Source organism: Paroedura picta, chromosome 1, assembly GCF_049243985.1.
Source record: "Paroedura picta isolate Pp20150507F chromosome 1, Ppicta_v3.0, whole genome shotgun sequence".
Classification (NCBI taxonomy): Eukaryota; Metazoa; Chordata; class Lepidosauria; order Squamata; family Gekkonidae; genus Paroedura; species Paroedura picta.
Genome location: NC_135369.1, coordinates 175767154 through 175782879, shown reverse-complemented (window position 1 = coordinate 175782879; position 15726 = coordinate 175767154). Strand labels below are relative to the sequence as shown.

At 53.1% G+C, this 15726-nt stretch overlaps 1 protein-coding gene across 2 annotated transcripts in view; it reads left to right on the top strand.

Moving 5' to 3' along the window:
• Positions 1 to 15726, top strand: part of FGF18 (fibroblast growth factor 18) — a 145551-nt gene that overhangs the window by 105393 nt on the left and 24432 nt on the right. The gene's annotated exons all lie outside the window — the stretch shown is intronic.

Genomic DNA, 15726 nt, shown 5'->3' with positions numbered 1-15726 from the left:
TTTTCTTAGCTGAACATTATACATACACACACACACACGAGAGAGAGAGTATTCTCCCTTTCATGTACACATCTGATGAGTTGAGTTTTCTTCTAGGGGGAGTTCTCCGGAGAGTTTTAAACTAAATGCTCCCACAAGACTAAAGCCTGCCAGAAGAATATTCTTCTCTTGTTATGAATAGGGCAAAAATGTCTTTGTAAAACACGGGCATCTGTTTTCCTGCAATACCTTCATAATACTTAAAGCAACAGTACAGCAAAAGTCTAGGTGTCCGCCAAAGAGCAGAACAACGGGCAAAGTTAGAAGAGATAACATTTTTGTATTATTATTATTTCAGTTTATTACCCGCCACTCCCAAGTGGCTCGTGGCGGGTTACAATAGTCTCAATAAAACCCCCAGTAAAACCCCCGACATAAAAACACATAGGCCCATAATCACAACCAAAGATTAAAAAAAACATTTGAACCACTATACATTCCCCCCACTAGAAATCTCATGGAGCAGTGGTTCTCAACCTTCCTAATGCTGCAACCCTCTAATCCAGTTCCTCATGTTGTGGTGACCCCCAACCATAAAATTACGCAAGTGTTCTTTCACAGAAATTAAACTGAAACTGACCAATGGCATGAAGATCCCTTGTTCATGATTGTATATAAATTGGGTTTTTCCCGGGGTTTCTCAGTTCAGTTCTGCCTCTTGTCCCACCAGGACGAATTCGCTCTTTTCTGCTGCTCCAGACAGACAAACGCTCTATCTCGATCTACCCTGCAAGACTGTTGTGTGGATGGAGCGCCCCCGGCCAAGCTGCTTGCCCTGTCGCGACCCCTGTGAAAGGGTCATTCGACCCCCAGGATGAGAACCACTGTCATAGAGAGAGGTGGGAAGGGGGGCAGATGGAACCCACAGCTGCCATACACATTGCTGTATCCTGGAAAGGGGGGAATACAGATCTTCCTTGCCATGCCGGCCTCAACCATAGACCTGGTGAAAGAGCTCTGGTTTGCAGGCCCTGCGGAACACCGGAAGATCCCGCAGAACAAGAACAAAGTTTCTTGTTGTACAAGAACAAAGTTTCTTGTTGTACAAGAACAAAGTTTCAGTCCAGTGGCACTATTAACATCAGCAAAGATTTATTTGAAATTAGATGTTCCGCCCATTCAGACAAATATGGTGACATACCTGATTCTATTATTTTTACAAGTTCCTACTCTGAATCTAATGAAGAAAAACAGCCGTGTGTGGAATAAAATCAGAGTCCAGTGGCATCTTTAAGACAAAGATTTATTCAGGGCGTGAGCTTTCAAGTGCAAGCACTCTTCCTTAGACTGAGAAACCTAAAATTATGGAACAGGCTGTGTTGCCACAAATATAGAATCATAGAGCTGGAAGGGGTCACAGGGGTCATCTAGTCTAACCCCCTTCACAAGGCAGGAATTTCATAGCTGCCCCTAATCCTCCAGTGACCCCCGCTCTATGCCAAGAGGAAATCGATTTGACAGGGAGGAAATTCCCTTCTTGATCTCCAAGTGGTAATCATTATTACCCTGGGCACATAAGAAAAGGCTCATCCCTTTCTGCCTTCCCTTTTACAATCTATTTATTTATATTAGCTTTTATTAACTGCCACTCTCTATGTACACCTGTAGGCTGTCGGCCAGAAAGCTGAAAGGTGGTTGAGGAATATGGGGATAAAAAGTGTCGTCAAGTCACAGCGGATTTATGACAACCTTATGGGGTTTTCAAGACAAGAGCCATTCAGAGATGGTTCGCCATGGCTTGCCTTCACATCATGGCCCTGGTATTCCTTGGAGGTCTCCCATCCAAAGAGTAGCTAGGGCAGACCCTACTTAGCTTCTGAGAGCAGGGCAGAGTCTGCACTTACTTTCTTTATTCCATTGTCAATCCTGTTGAATTCAGATCGCTTTGAACTCGGATCTTCCTCCTCCCCCCCTCCCCATTGAAACAGGAAAGTCTTCGGCACTTGGTTAGGGAGGCTCAGAAGGGGGGGGGGCAAGTCTCTTTCTTTCTTTTCTTGGGGGGGGGGGAGGAGCCAGGCAGGGAGCCTCTTTCTTTTCTTGGAGGGGAGGGGGAGAGGATCGAAAAAGCAGAGGAGGGAGGAAAAATCCAGGACCGACAGAAGTTGAGAGAAGTTAGGGGCTTCTCCTTTAAGGTAAGCTCATCATATGCACAGCTTTGGCCAATCAGGGGTTCTCTACCATGGAGCTTTCTTTCCCAATAGATATTCAGGCTTAAAAGCAATCTCAGATATTGCACAATAAAGGTAGGGTCACTCCGGATCAATCCTTCTTGCTGCAGAAGGAAATTTTTAATCGCCCCAAATCCAAACGGAAATCGCATTCTGTATAGAAGGCAGGGACTGAATCGATCTGGGGTTGGAATAAAAGCTCCGTGCAGTTTACACCCTGGCTAGCCTGGGCTAGCCAGTTCAGTTGAGGAGTATACTGTATTATAAATGAATCCCGGCCTATCCTTTCAGCTCATGTGGATCAAAATTTTGAAGAAGAGTTGGTTCGTATATGCTGCTTTCTTCTACCTGAAGGGGTCTCAAAGCGGCTTACAGTCGCCTTCCCTTTCCTCTCCCCACAACAGACACCCTGTGAGGTGGGTGATGCTGAGAGAGCCCTGATATTACTGAAGAAGTAGAAGAGTTGGTTCTTATATGCCGCTTTTCTCTACCTGAAGGAATCTCAAAGTGGCTTACAGTCGCCTTCCCTTTCCTCTCCCCACAACAGACACCCTATGAAGTGGGTGAGGCTGAGAGAGCCCTGATATTACTGAAGAAGAAGAGTTGGTTCATATATGCCACTTTTCTCTATTGGAAGGAGACTCAAAGCGGATTTCATTTGCCTTCCCTTCTTCTCCCCACAACAGACACCCTGTGAGGTGGGTGAGGCTGAGAGAGCCCTGATATTCCTGCTCGGTCAGAACAGCTTTATCAGTGCTGTGATGAGCCCAAGGTCACCCAGCTGGTTACATGTGGGGGAAACACAGAATCAAACCCGGCTTGCTGGATTAGAAGTCCTAACCACTACCGATTTATTTCAGATTTTTCAGATTTATATGCTGCCTTTCCACAAGGGCTCAGAGTGGTACAATTAATAAAACAAAGTTAAGGCATTTGAACGTTAAAATCGAGGAGGTCACCGCTTTCTCTCTGATGGGAGGAAGGTGGAGTAAAGAGCTAGGATGCTGTTAATTAAGAGGTTTTGTCTGTGTAGGGAGGCAAGTTATTCTGGGTATTTCTAGCGGTCTCAGCTGTAGGCCTGGTGGAAGAGCTCTGTCTTGCAGGCCCTGCAGAACTGTTTTAAATCCCGCAGGGCCCTGATTTCACTCAGAAGTGTGTCCCACAGGCCAACCACAGTGGTGAGAAAGCCCTGGTCCTGGGACAGGAGATCTTGAGCCGATTTTGCATCCTTGATTGAAGATTTCTTGGAGGGGGGACTCTTAGAAGCACTCTTAGAACAGGCCATGAAAGGTAACTTCACTACTGTTTTTGCATTGAGCACAAGGATACCCATAAGTTTATAGCACCAGGTATGTGCAACCCCCCCCCCCCTCAAATTAAACATACCGTTTCAGATTCGGCTAGAAATGATGCGACTAAATCTGAAAGGCATGAATAACTCTTCACCTTTTCAGATTCGGAAAAATCCAAATATTTGGGTTTTTTTTGTTGGCATGGTTCTGCTCGCCCCCCTTCCCAGGCGGCAGGCATCTCTGCTGCCTGAAAAGAGGAGGAACGAGAGCACCCCCCAATCGGCAAAAGTGCCCCACCCATTCCCTTTAAATCCCTCACCAGTGGGGGGGGGGGCGCTTGTCATTATCAGCTGTTCTGTGCATACTCCCCCCATCTTTTCAGATGTTGCCTAAGAAAGCGGGGGGGGGGGGGATGCATTTGAACAGTCTGAATCAAGGTGGCCGAATTGCAATTCTATCACTCTTGAGTCGGTGAGCCAAAAAAGTACTTTTCGGCTTCTTCAAACTGAACGACCCATACCTATTTAGCACTGTTAAAATACCTCACACATCAATTAGCTGCAAAGCAGTCTCCTAGAACTGAGACCAACTTCTCAGGAAAAAACAAAACACCAACTTATCTCACTCAGGTGCTTATATTGATACAGGAAGAGCCATAACCAGCAGCAAACGACAAGACGGCAGGACTAGGCGGGGTGAAGTGGTTAAAGAACAGTGGCCTCTAATCTGAAGAACTACATTTGATTCCCCGCTGTCCACATGCAGCCAGCTGGGTGACCTTGGGCCAGCCACAGTTCCCTCAGAGCTTTCTCAGCCCCACCTACCTCACAGGGTGTCTGTTGGGGGGAACAGGAAAGGAGGGTGACTGTAAGCTGCTGAGACTCATGAGGCCTGCTGTGTGAATTTGGGCCACTCACAGTTCTCTCAGAGCTTGCTCAGCTTCACCTACTCCACAGGGTATCTGTTGGGGAAGAGGAAGAGAAGGAAATTCTAAGTGGATTTGAGACTCATGAAGCCTGTTGGGTGACCTTGGGGCAGTAATAGTTCTCTCAGAGCTCTCTCAGCCCCATCTATCTCACAGGATGTCTGTTGCGGGGAGGAGGGGAAAGGTGTTTGGAAGCTTCTTTGAGACTCCTTCAGGTAGAGAAAAGCTGTATATATATCTATATATAAAAAAACCTCTTCTACTTTTCTTCAATTCCAACTCAGAGTCGGAGGCTTTAAAACACTGACATGTCTGTGTCGAATTCCAGAATTAGCATCACTGTGGCACCAGGGGTAATACTTTGGTTTTTATAGAGTTAAATTGATCCAACAACTGGTGCAACAGATCTTTAAAACTGAGGAAGTAGAGGTGTCCCTGAGCCCTGGGGGCTCATGGGAATTGTAGTCTATGGACATCAGGAGAGCCACCGTTTGGCCACCTCTGCTAGAGGAAGGGCTTTTTTAGGAGCAAGATTCATTATCATGTTGTTTTGGTGGCTCTTTCTCTTTTGAAAAGCACCTTTCACATCAGAGAGGGGAGAGGAAGACAGTGTCTCCTGCCAAGTGCTTTTCCCTTGAAACTCCAGACCCAGCTGTTTTTACCTCTGTGAAGTTTAGTCCCTGAGTTCACTTTGCAGACATTGATCTGGAATTGCAAGAGATGAAAAGCAACCGGGGGACAGCGTCAGCCAAAGGGTTAAACAGTCCATCTTCCCCAGTGCTCATCGGCCTGCCTTCCTGAACCAGAGAAAGACCCTTTAGAGCAGGGGGTCTGCAACCTATGGCCCTAGGGCCAAATGTGGCCCAGTGGGGAAGGCAAATAGGGCTTTGTAAACCAGGAAATGAAATCAGTTAAGGTCAATTGGAAGGGCTGGTGGGACGCTAGAATAACCAGCCTGTGAACAGAATGGCAGACAAACAGGATGAAGAAGCTTATCCAAGATGCTTGACAATAAAGGAAAGGATGGAGGGGGAACAGGTGACAGGGATCCCAGTGCAAACCACATGCAGATTTGTGCAAGCGCATTAAAAACCATGCAATTAATTGCCTGTTATCTCTGTCATCTCGGCTTAGGGTTGCCAGCTCTCGGCTGGGAAATACCTGGAGACTTGGGGGGTGGAGGTGGGATTTGAGACAGGGAAGGACCTCAGTGGTGTATAATGCTATGGAATCTGTTCTTCAAAGTTGCCATTTTCTCCAAGGGGACTGATCTCTGTGGCCTGGAGACAAGCTGTAATTCCAGGGGACGGTGACACCTGAGGACTGGTGTCCCAATCTTGGCTTTTAAATCTATTTGTTCCACAAATAATGCATCATCACTGATTCTAACAGTACGGCCGCCTCCCATCCCTGGCCAGAATCAGGGCCTCGGATGGCCCGCGGTAAGGGAACGCAGATATTTCTGCATTCCCTATGATGCCACAGTCGCCATCCACAGCCCTGCCAGGCCAGCCCCATGCATAATGGACACCATGCATAATGGGTACGCCGCTCTCCCGCCATTGTGTGGAGGGGCCCCCCTGTCCCCCGCTTCCCCCTGCTGCCACCGCATGACACGATGGGCAATTCCAGCCCAGGCATTGTGCATGCGCATACACACTGTCGGGGTATTCTGCAAGTGCTTGGGGATTCCCTCCTCTGTGTACCGCATGGAACCGGCAGCGGCCTAGCGCAGCCGCTGCCGTGCATAATCGGTCTGTGACTGCTTGTGTGAGAGGAGGAGCTCAACGATCCCCGAGGGTCATTTATATAGCGACAAACGCCGAATCGCCATTACCTTTGACCCGAAGCACTGCATCCCATTGTGCTTACTTTTAGGCAGGTGGGTTTGTGACTGTCACGGCCTTGGGGATTTCACGGTGAAGGCTTCTTTTCTAGCATTTTGCCCCATTAAACAGCATTTGGAGCCTTCCGTACCGTGGCTGTTAGCCCTTGTGTTTGTGTGCTGTTGTGTATCCCGCATTCTCTCACACCGATGTTCTTCCGCGCACGTTGCCACCTTCCCTTCTGCCACAGAGTTAATTAGTCCTTGCTAGCGTGAAGGTACGGCTGTAACGTTCCATAGCTCAGTCAAGTGGGAGAAAAGGTGATTTTCATTTCTTTCCAAAACGATTGCATTATTTTATTAGCTCTTTAAAATTTATTTAAATTCTTCACTTAGGAAAAAAAGGGGGGGGAGGGGGAGATCGTATTTTAATTAGTAAGTGTGTCAAAGGAGAGCTGGATTAATTATTGGAAATCACGCCATCCAGATGGTTTTCATTTTCACCGCAGGGAACTGCCATCTTTTTTTTTTAAGGTGATATTTTTCAAATTAAAATCAGGCAGGGCATTACTCATACTTGTTTTAGTTCGAGGGTGAGGTGATGCATCTTGTAGGTTTGAAACTCCACAGCGTTCTTGAGAAAGTTTTGGAACAGCGAGACAAATCGTGTGAATTTTAAAAGAGGCAGGCCTTTTATGCGGTCCTTGTTTAGACGACTGAAACACACCTTTTGACACAAAGTACTGCGGGGGAATGTGCCGCCCTGTTATGTTGCTGGATCTGTAGAACAAAGTTGGGCTAAAGTTGTTATTTATTTGACAATTGGTGCTAAGGCAGTGGGTTGGATTGTCCTTTCAGCTCTTGAGAAATAAATGACACACACCATTGGCAGCAGAGGCTAGTACTGGGTTAAAATTACGTGGAGAATGGTACCGGTCGCTTAAGGAGGTGGTGAGCTCCCCATCATCGGCGGTCTTCAAGCAACGGCTGGACAGATACTTATCAAGGATGTCGGAATCTGATCCTGCATTAGAGCAGGGAGTTGGACTAGATCAGTGGTCCCCAATCCCCAGTCCGGGGACCGGTCCCGGTCCGTGCATCATTCGGCTCCTCGTCCTCCTCCCCGGCTGCTGCCATGGGGGCTGCCCTGCCACTCTGCCGCCGGCTCACCTTTGGTACTCTCCGGTGGCCGCCATGGCTGGGGCTTCTCCTCGGCATGGCACTGCGCAGCTGCTGCTGGCAGCGTCCCCCAGCGGGCGGCAGGAAGTCAGGGGCACCAGCGGGAAAGCAAGTGGAGCAGGGGCTCAGGTGGCGGCGAAGTCCCTCGGCAAAAGACTACCCCCCCCCGGGCCTCAGTATAATTGTCAAATGTTGACCAGTCCCCGGTGATAAAAAGGTTGGGGACCACTGGACTATATGGCCTGTATGGCCCATTTCACTCTATGGTTCTACAATGGGGCGGAACCCAATTGAAGCAACTTGCAGCTGTGCTGAGTCAGACCACTGTTGTATCTTGCTGTAGTGGTTGGGAGTGAGGACTTCTAATCTGGTGAGACGGGTTTGATTCCCTACTCCCCCACATGCAGCCAGCTGGGTGACCTTGGGCTCGCCACAGCGCTGATAAAGCTGTTCTGACCGAGCAGTGATATCAGGGCTCTCTCAGCTTCACCCACCTCACAGGAAGGCGAAGGCGACTGTAAGCCGCTTTGAGGCTCCATCGGGTAGAGAAAAGCGGCATATAAGAACCAACTCTTCTTCTTCTTTGTGCCCTGATATGCCGGATTGGCAGTAGCTCTCCAGGTTTTCTCTCAAGCGAAGGTCTTTCCCAGTACCTGTTACTTGAGATCCTATAAATGGGGATTCTCGAGACCAACAGAATAAGCCTGTCTGTGTACAAACTCTGTGCTCTCCTCTGGCATTGGACTCTACCCTGATTTCTGATTCACCACACCTCTCTTTACACCAGTGGTTCTCAACCTGGGGTTAGGGACCCCTTTGGGGTTTGAACAACCCTTTCACAGGGCAATCAGCTTGGCTGGGAGGCACCATCCACACAATAGCCTTGCTGGGTAGATCGAGATAGAGCGTCCGTCTGTCTGGAGCAGGGGAAAAGAGCGAGATTGGCATGGTGGGACAAGAGGCAGAGCTGAACTGAGAAACCCTGGGGATAAAACCAATTTATAAACAATCATGAACATTGGATCTTCACGCCACTGGTCAGTTTCGGTTTAATTTCAGTGAAAGAACACTTGCATAGTTTTATGGTTGGGGGTCACCACAACATGAGGAACTGCATTAAAGGGCATTGAGTATTAGGAAGGTTGAGAACCACTGTTTTACACCTTTACATAGGGAGACACACCAAAGGCACCCTGGTTACATGACTGCTTTGTATTTATATGTGCTCAAGTACTTCTCAATTATCCGACATACAATCTAGCAAGTATACAGGTAGCCAGTGGGATGGGGGAAGAGCCCAAGCTTCCCAGCACTTTTGGCTTCAGAATATTTATATTCTTGGGATTTCTATGAGGACTGAGCTGCCCTTTTGATTTCTTGGGATTTCCAGTTCTTGAGATTTCTAGTAGGACTCATTAGCACAGCTGCAAATTGCTCCAGTTGGATCCCTCCTCCCCAACTATGAACATTTGGGAGTGAAAAGAAAGATGCAGAGGAGGGTACAAAATGCAAAATGGGAAAAAAAAGAACCGTGCAAAATACCTTTCTCAGTTTTGCGTGTGTGTGTGGTTTTTCAGAAATGTTCTGTTCCTATTATTTATTTAATTTGTATACCACCCTCCCATATGGCTCAGGGCAGTGAACATCATATATGTAAAACAAAAATATAAACTATACTAAAAATTATTTTCATTAAAAATATCCACAACCAATTCACATGCCAATCATTAAAAGATTTAAACCATAATTCACCATTGTCTAGTCCTTAACTTTGGCTCAGTGCAGCTGTTCCCATTTGGCATTTTTGGCTGAAGTTTGGGGGATTCTGGAGGGCCAAACTGATGTTATCAAACCACTGGTCCCAGCGCAAGGCTTGGCGGAAGAACTGCATTTATAGGCCCTGTGGAACTGTGCTATTCTTGGCATCAGGATCTCTTTAACCTCACTGCATGATCCTAGCCTATCAGGAACCAAGAAATGAGCAAGATGACCCAGGCTACCCACCTGAACCTGTAGCTAATCAGAGTTAACTATTGAGTGACTCACTGAAGGAAACAAAGCGATTTTGCCCTCACCTGGGGGAATCATGAAGAGTGGTGACCCTAGGCACATATCATAGGAGGTGGTTTCCAAAAAGGATAAAATTTACAGATATCGGTTGGAGCCATAATTTACAGATCCCATTTAACCACTCAGCTACACTTCATAAAGAGTATAATATAGGTATTTAATATAAGAGTGTATCATCACAGTTCTGACCACTGAGGAAGACCCAGGCGGGTCGAAACGCGTTTGGCCTTCTGTGCTGTTAGTTCTGTATAGTTTTTATGACGTTTTTATTCTGTTTTTAATTGTGCACTATAATAAATAATCAACAAGTTGTACGTCATTTTATTGTACAGCTCAACTTCTGAGTTCCTTCCCGTCTGCTGCAACAGCAGGTCTCTGAGGGTTCTCTCCTGTCACTGCCTGGGCAGGCCTCAGCAGGGTGTCATGACCCCCCTGGTTCATGCCATCCTGTTCCCGAATATTCTTGCATATTTTACTTTCTCAGGCCTCTTCTCACCCAAGGCCATAAAGCAATAAACCTGTCCTCTGAGATGTTCCCTCCCTTCCTGTTCCCAGCGGGCGAGGAGGCCCAACAACTGTATCAATCTCACTGTAAGTGTCCTTGCGGAGACAGCCAAATCTCAACAATGTGCCATCTCCCCGATAAGGCACCTGGCCATCTGGTAGCCTGAGAACAGGACCCCTTTTTGTCTCTCTACCCACTCTCCCGCCGAATCTCCTGAGCACCCCTCCCTTATTTGGCGTACCCTATATCTACCCCACCCGTTTCACTTGTACTTTGTTATTATCAAGATCTTTGCTTAGGAAGATCTTGGCCTGCTTTAGCTTTCTGTGGACTTTGCCTAATAAAGCTCTGCTTTGGAATTTGCAACCGACTGTTGGATTCTTGATGCGCTTTCATTTGGGACTCCACAGGCTGGGCTCAGCCTGATTCCTGACAAATTGATAATAACCACTTCTCCCTGTTAATCCATCCGTTGGTGCGCCTCGCTTCCCATGGCCGCGGCAGCCCCGGAGGACTCAGGGTTAGACATCGTGGAACAGTCCCCGGACGGGGGCCGGCAACGCCTGATCATCCACGTTCCCATCGAAGAGCGGGCGGAGGACGGCGCCACCACGGTACCGTTGACCACCCCTCCAGACGCCGGAGCCGGAGACGCCCCCCCCGACACCGAGGACCACCGATCCCCGCCATGCCAGAGCCCCACGAAGGAGTCTGCGAGTGCGGCGGGGAAATCGCCCCCACCCTCCCTCGAGGAAGAGGACGAGGACCCTCCCAGCGACCCAGGAGATGCGGACCGTCTGGTCGAAATGGGGCGCCAGGTGGGGGTCGACTTCACCAGAGAAGGACCCCAGCAACTTGTCCCGATCGAAGAACTCGAGAGCCTGATGCTACGCGTAGGGGACCAACGACGAGAAAACGAAGCCCTTCGCCGGGCCCTGCGCCAAGCCGAATCCCGTCGGGAGCATTGGAGCGCCCCCCCCGACTCCGAGAGGGAGAAGAGAGGCCGACTCTCCCTTCCCGCATCACTACCAGGCAATCCAGCTGCCCAGGCCACCCGAGCTGCTATGCGCCCCCCTGTGGGCCCCGCTGTCAAGCCCAAACACCACAGCACCCCGTCTCTGGGGTACGGGACTCTAGACACCCTAGGGGGGACCGCGACCACGGGTCTGATCTCGACGTTCGCCCCCCCCAAACACCTGACCTACTCCCGTCCAGCCGGAGCCATGACCTGGCTGGAGGAGGAAGATGTCGACACCGGACCCGAGCTCGAGCCGGGACCCGATCGGGGCGCAGCCTTCGCAGAGATCCCCCCTCACCACGAACCTCGTCGTCGGAGGAGGGATGCCTCACCATCACGTTCCCGGCCGGGGGGCCAGGATCCCGTCACGTTTCTGTCGGGCCCCTGGGGGGAACCCCCGACGAGAACCCCCACTCCCCCGAACCCGGCCCCACCGCCCCGCGATCGTCACCTGGCCGAGGATTGGACTCATCCGACAGCCCCGAGGAGGGGGACCTATGCTCCGCTTGCCGCAGCCGCCCCACCTCCCCAGCCCCAACCTCAGCCGCCGCTCGCCCCGCCGCCCTCGCCGGTCCCCCTGCAGCCACCCAATCAGCCGAACAACGGGGCCGCCCGCGGCGGCCGCCACGACAATCTGGGGGGCCGGAAATTCAAGGTGAAGTTCGATGGTACTTCGGAGAGACTCACCTATTTTTTGATTATGGTGGATGGCTTCTTGGCGGAATGGGGAGATACGTTTACGGACGAGGCCGATTTAGTGCGCACGCTGGGCTGCAACCTAGAGGGCAAGGCAATGGACTGGTGGGTCACCCAGTACGAGAGGGGGACGGCGGCAGCCACCTCCTTAGAATCCTTCAGGGCCGCCCTCCGTACGGCTTTCCGCGACCCTTTCCGTGAACGGAAGGCGACGGAGGCACTAACCAAACTGAAACAACGGGGGAGGCCCCTGATGGACTACGTAATTGACTTTCGGGCCATCTCGGACCGAATCACTACCTTAAACGAAACCCAGGTCATCAACGCCTTCCTGGATGGCCTGGACCGCCCAGTGGCCGACGGAATTTTCAACCGGGGGCCACCTGAGGACGGGGACCTCCAGCAGTGGATCGACGCCGCGGGAGTGATCGAAACAAACCTCGCGAATTACCGTGCCTACCAGCGTCGCCAGGAGGCGGCCCGCCTGCTCCGTTCGTCACGATCCGACAAGACCCCAAGTGCCCCGAAACTGTTGGCCTCGCAGCCTTCCCCGGCCAGTGCGCCAGACAGGGAGAGGCGCAAACAGTCGGGACTCTGCCACGAGTGTGGGGGGAAGGGACACTTCGCTTCGGTGTGCCCAACGCGCCTGGCGAGATCCAAAACCCCCTCCCAGCAGGATAAAGGCCAGCGCCCCTCGGACAAGCGCCCGGCCGACCGCCAACGTCCGTCCGACAAATCGGCGGGAAAGCCCGGAGGGACCCGGGCGCTCCTCGCTCCTGTCTCCCCCGCGACGGAGGCGGAGATTTCCTCCCAAACCAGCCCCGAGTCCTCCCAGTCGGACAGCTCGGGAAACGAGGACGGTCCGTCATGCCGGGCGCCCCTCGGCGGACCCTCCCTGTCGGCACTCCGGCGCCCCCAAGACGAATCCTACCCCCCATCCTCCTCCCGGCGGTACTAATCAACGAGGAGGCCGATACCCGGGTGGAGGTCCAGGTCTGCGTGGACTCCGGCTGTTCTACGTCTCTGGTGACCCCCGGAATCGCACAGGCCCTCGCCGCCCGCCAGGAGGACCTGGCCAAGCCGATATTAATGCGCCAAGTGGACGGCGCTCCAGTTGGGGGGGACGCCATTCGTCACGCCACCAGCGCCCTGGCCCTGAATCTGGGGTCCCACTGGGAACGAATCTCTCTCACGATCGCCCCCGTTGCCGGCTTCTCCATCCTACTCGGCATGGACTGGATGGACCTTCACCGCCCCGAGATCGATTGGGACGAGAAGCGCCTCGTTTTCTCCCACCCGAACTGCAAGCTGCACTTCTGGTATCGGGACCAACCCGACGCGCCGCCCGTGGCCGTCGCGGGGACCGTGGTCCCGTGGTCCGAGAGCCCAGCCATGCTCAACCCCTGGCTGCGGGCGATGGGCCTCTATTCGAACCCCGATGACGCCATCCCGGCCTGCTACCGCGACCTCGCTGAGGCTTTCTCGGAGGAGGATTGCAACCAGCTGCCCCCCCACCGCCCAACAGATTGCGCCATCGAACTGGTGCCGGGGGCCAAGCTCCCGAAGGCCAAACTCTACAACATGAGCCCGGCGGAACTTCGGGAGCTTCGCGCCTTCGTCGACAAGAACCTGGCCCGGGGCTTCATCCGCCCGGCCACCTCGTCCATGGCAGCGCCAGTCCTGTTCGCCAAAAAGAAGGACGGCACCCTCAGGCTTTGCACCGACTACCGAGCGATCAACGCGGTCTCCAGGGTCAACGCCTACCCCCTTCCCCTCATCAAGGACCTGCTCAGCCGCTTGGGGGAGGGGCGCATCTTCACCAAACTGGACTTGCGAGACGCTTATTTCCGGGTCCGCATCGCCGAGGGGGACGAGTGGAAAACGGCTTTCAACACCCCATTGGGACAGTTCGAGTACCTCGTCATGCCGTTCGGGTTAAGCGGCTCTCCGGGCGTGTTCATGAACGTTATCAACGAAGTTTTGCATGATTTGCTGTACCGGGGGGTGGTGGTCTACCTGGATGATGTGTTGATTTATTCCCGGGGGGAGGAGGAACACACAGCTCTCGTCCGAGAAGTCTTACGCCGCCTGGCGAATCACAAGCTGTACGCCAAGCTCCCGAAATGTGAGTTTCACAAACCCCAGGTCGACTTCTTGGGCTACCGGGTTTCGGGGGAGGGAATTGGGATGGACCCCGCAAAGGTCCAAGCAGTCCTCGATTGGGAAATCCCCCGGACCCGTAGGCAGCTTCAATCCTTCCTCGGGTTTGCCAACTTCTATCGTGACTTCCTCCCAGGGTTCTCCAAGGTGACCCTGCCCCTCACCGATCTCCTAAAGACCAAGGGGAAAGGGGCCAGGGACGGCCGTCCGGGGGCGCCACTACCGTGGACCCAGGATTGCACGCAAGCCTTCGAACGCCTCAAGCACCTATTCACCTCCGAGCCCATCCTGGCCCACCCTGAGATCGATAAGCCCTTCGTGGTGCAAGTCGACGCCTCCAACGAGGCGGTCGGGGGGGTTCTCCTCCAAAGGGGGGAGGGGGGCAAGCTCCGGCCCTGTGCCTACCTCTCCCGCAAGTTCTCCCCCACCGAGCGGAACTGGCCCATTTGGGAAAAAGAGGCGGCGGCGGTCAAAACCGCCCTGTCCACTTGGCGGCACTTCCTAGAGGGTTCCCCCGTCCCCTTCGAAGTCTGGACCGACCACAAAAACCTCGAGGCCCTGCGGAAACCCCGCACGCTCAGCGCGAAGCAAATTCGGTGGGCGGACTTTTTCTCCCGATTCGACTTCACCCTCGTCCACATCCCGGGGCGAAAGAATTTCATGGCGGACGCCCTCTCCCGCATGTTTCCGGGGGAACACCGCCCCTCCCGGGTGGACACGGTCTTTACCCCCAAGCAGCTGGGGCTCTTGGCTCAAACCCGCAGCCAGACCAAGGCGGGGCGCCCGGCCCAGGGCCCCCCCCCAGACCCGTCAGGACCCCCCACGGGGCCGCTCTCGATTCCCCTGTCGGAATTCCGCTCGGCCCTGGGCCCGGACCCGCAACTCGCCAACCTCCGTTCGCAGCTTCGTGCCCACGAGGGGGTCTGGTACAAAGGGGATCGCCTGTACGTCCCCGCCTCGATGCGCAAGACAATCCTGGAATTGTGCCACGACAGCAAGGCTGCGGGCCATTTTGGATTCCTGAAAACTTGGGGGCTGCTTCGCCGCCAATTCTGGTGGCCGGGAGCCCGCCGTGACGTGGGAAAATACGTCGCGGGCTGCCCCGTGTGCCTCGCGCACAAGCGGGGGGTGGGTAAACCCCAGGGCCTCCTTAAACCCCTGGAGATCCCCGACCGCCCCTGGGAGATCATCTCCATGGACTTCATCACCGACTTGCCCCCCAGCCAGGGGAAAACGGTGATTTGGGTGGTGGTGGACCAATTTTCGAAGCAGGCCCACTTCGTCCCCTGCCCAGGGCTGCCCACTGCGCAGCGCCTGGCTGAGTTGTTCGTCACCCACGTGGTGCGCCTACATGGTTTCCCCCGCAAGGTGATTAGCGACCGGGGGGCACAGTTCGTCGCCAAGTTCTGGGGGGCCCTCATGGACCTGGCGGGAGTGTCTAGGGGGCTAAGCTCCGCGTATCACCCCGCCACAAATGGTCAAACCGAGAGGGTTAACCAAGTGCTCGAACAGTACCTCCGTTGCTTCCTGACCTACCATCAGGACGACTGGGTTTCCCTCCTGCCCCTCGCTGAGTATGCTTACAACAACGCCCCGCACTCGAGCACGGGGAAGGCCCCCTTTGAAGTGGTTCACGGCTACGCCTCGCCCCCCTTTCCCACTCTCGTGAAACCGCCGGGTGATCCCACAGCCTCCCCGCCTGGGGTGGACGAATGGGCAACCCGGGTGCGGGAGGCCTGGGGGGAGGTAACGGAATCCCTGAAAAAGGCCAAGGCTGATTTCAAGAAGTGGGCTGACCGCAAACGCCAGCGCCCCCCCGCGTATGCGGTGGGGGATGAGGTATACATCT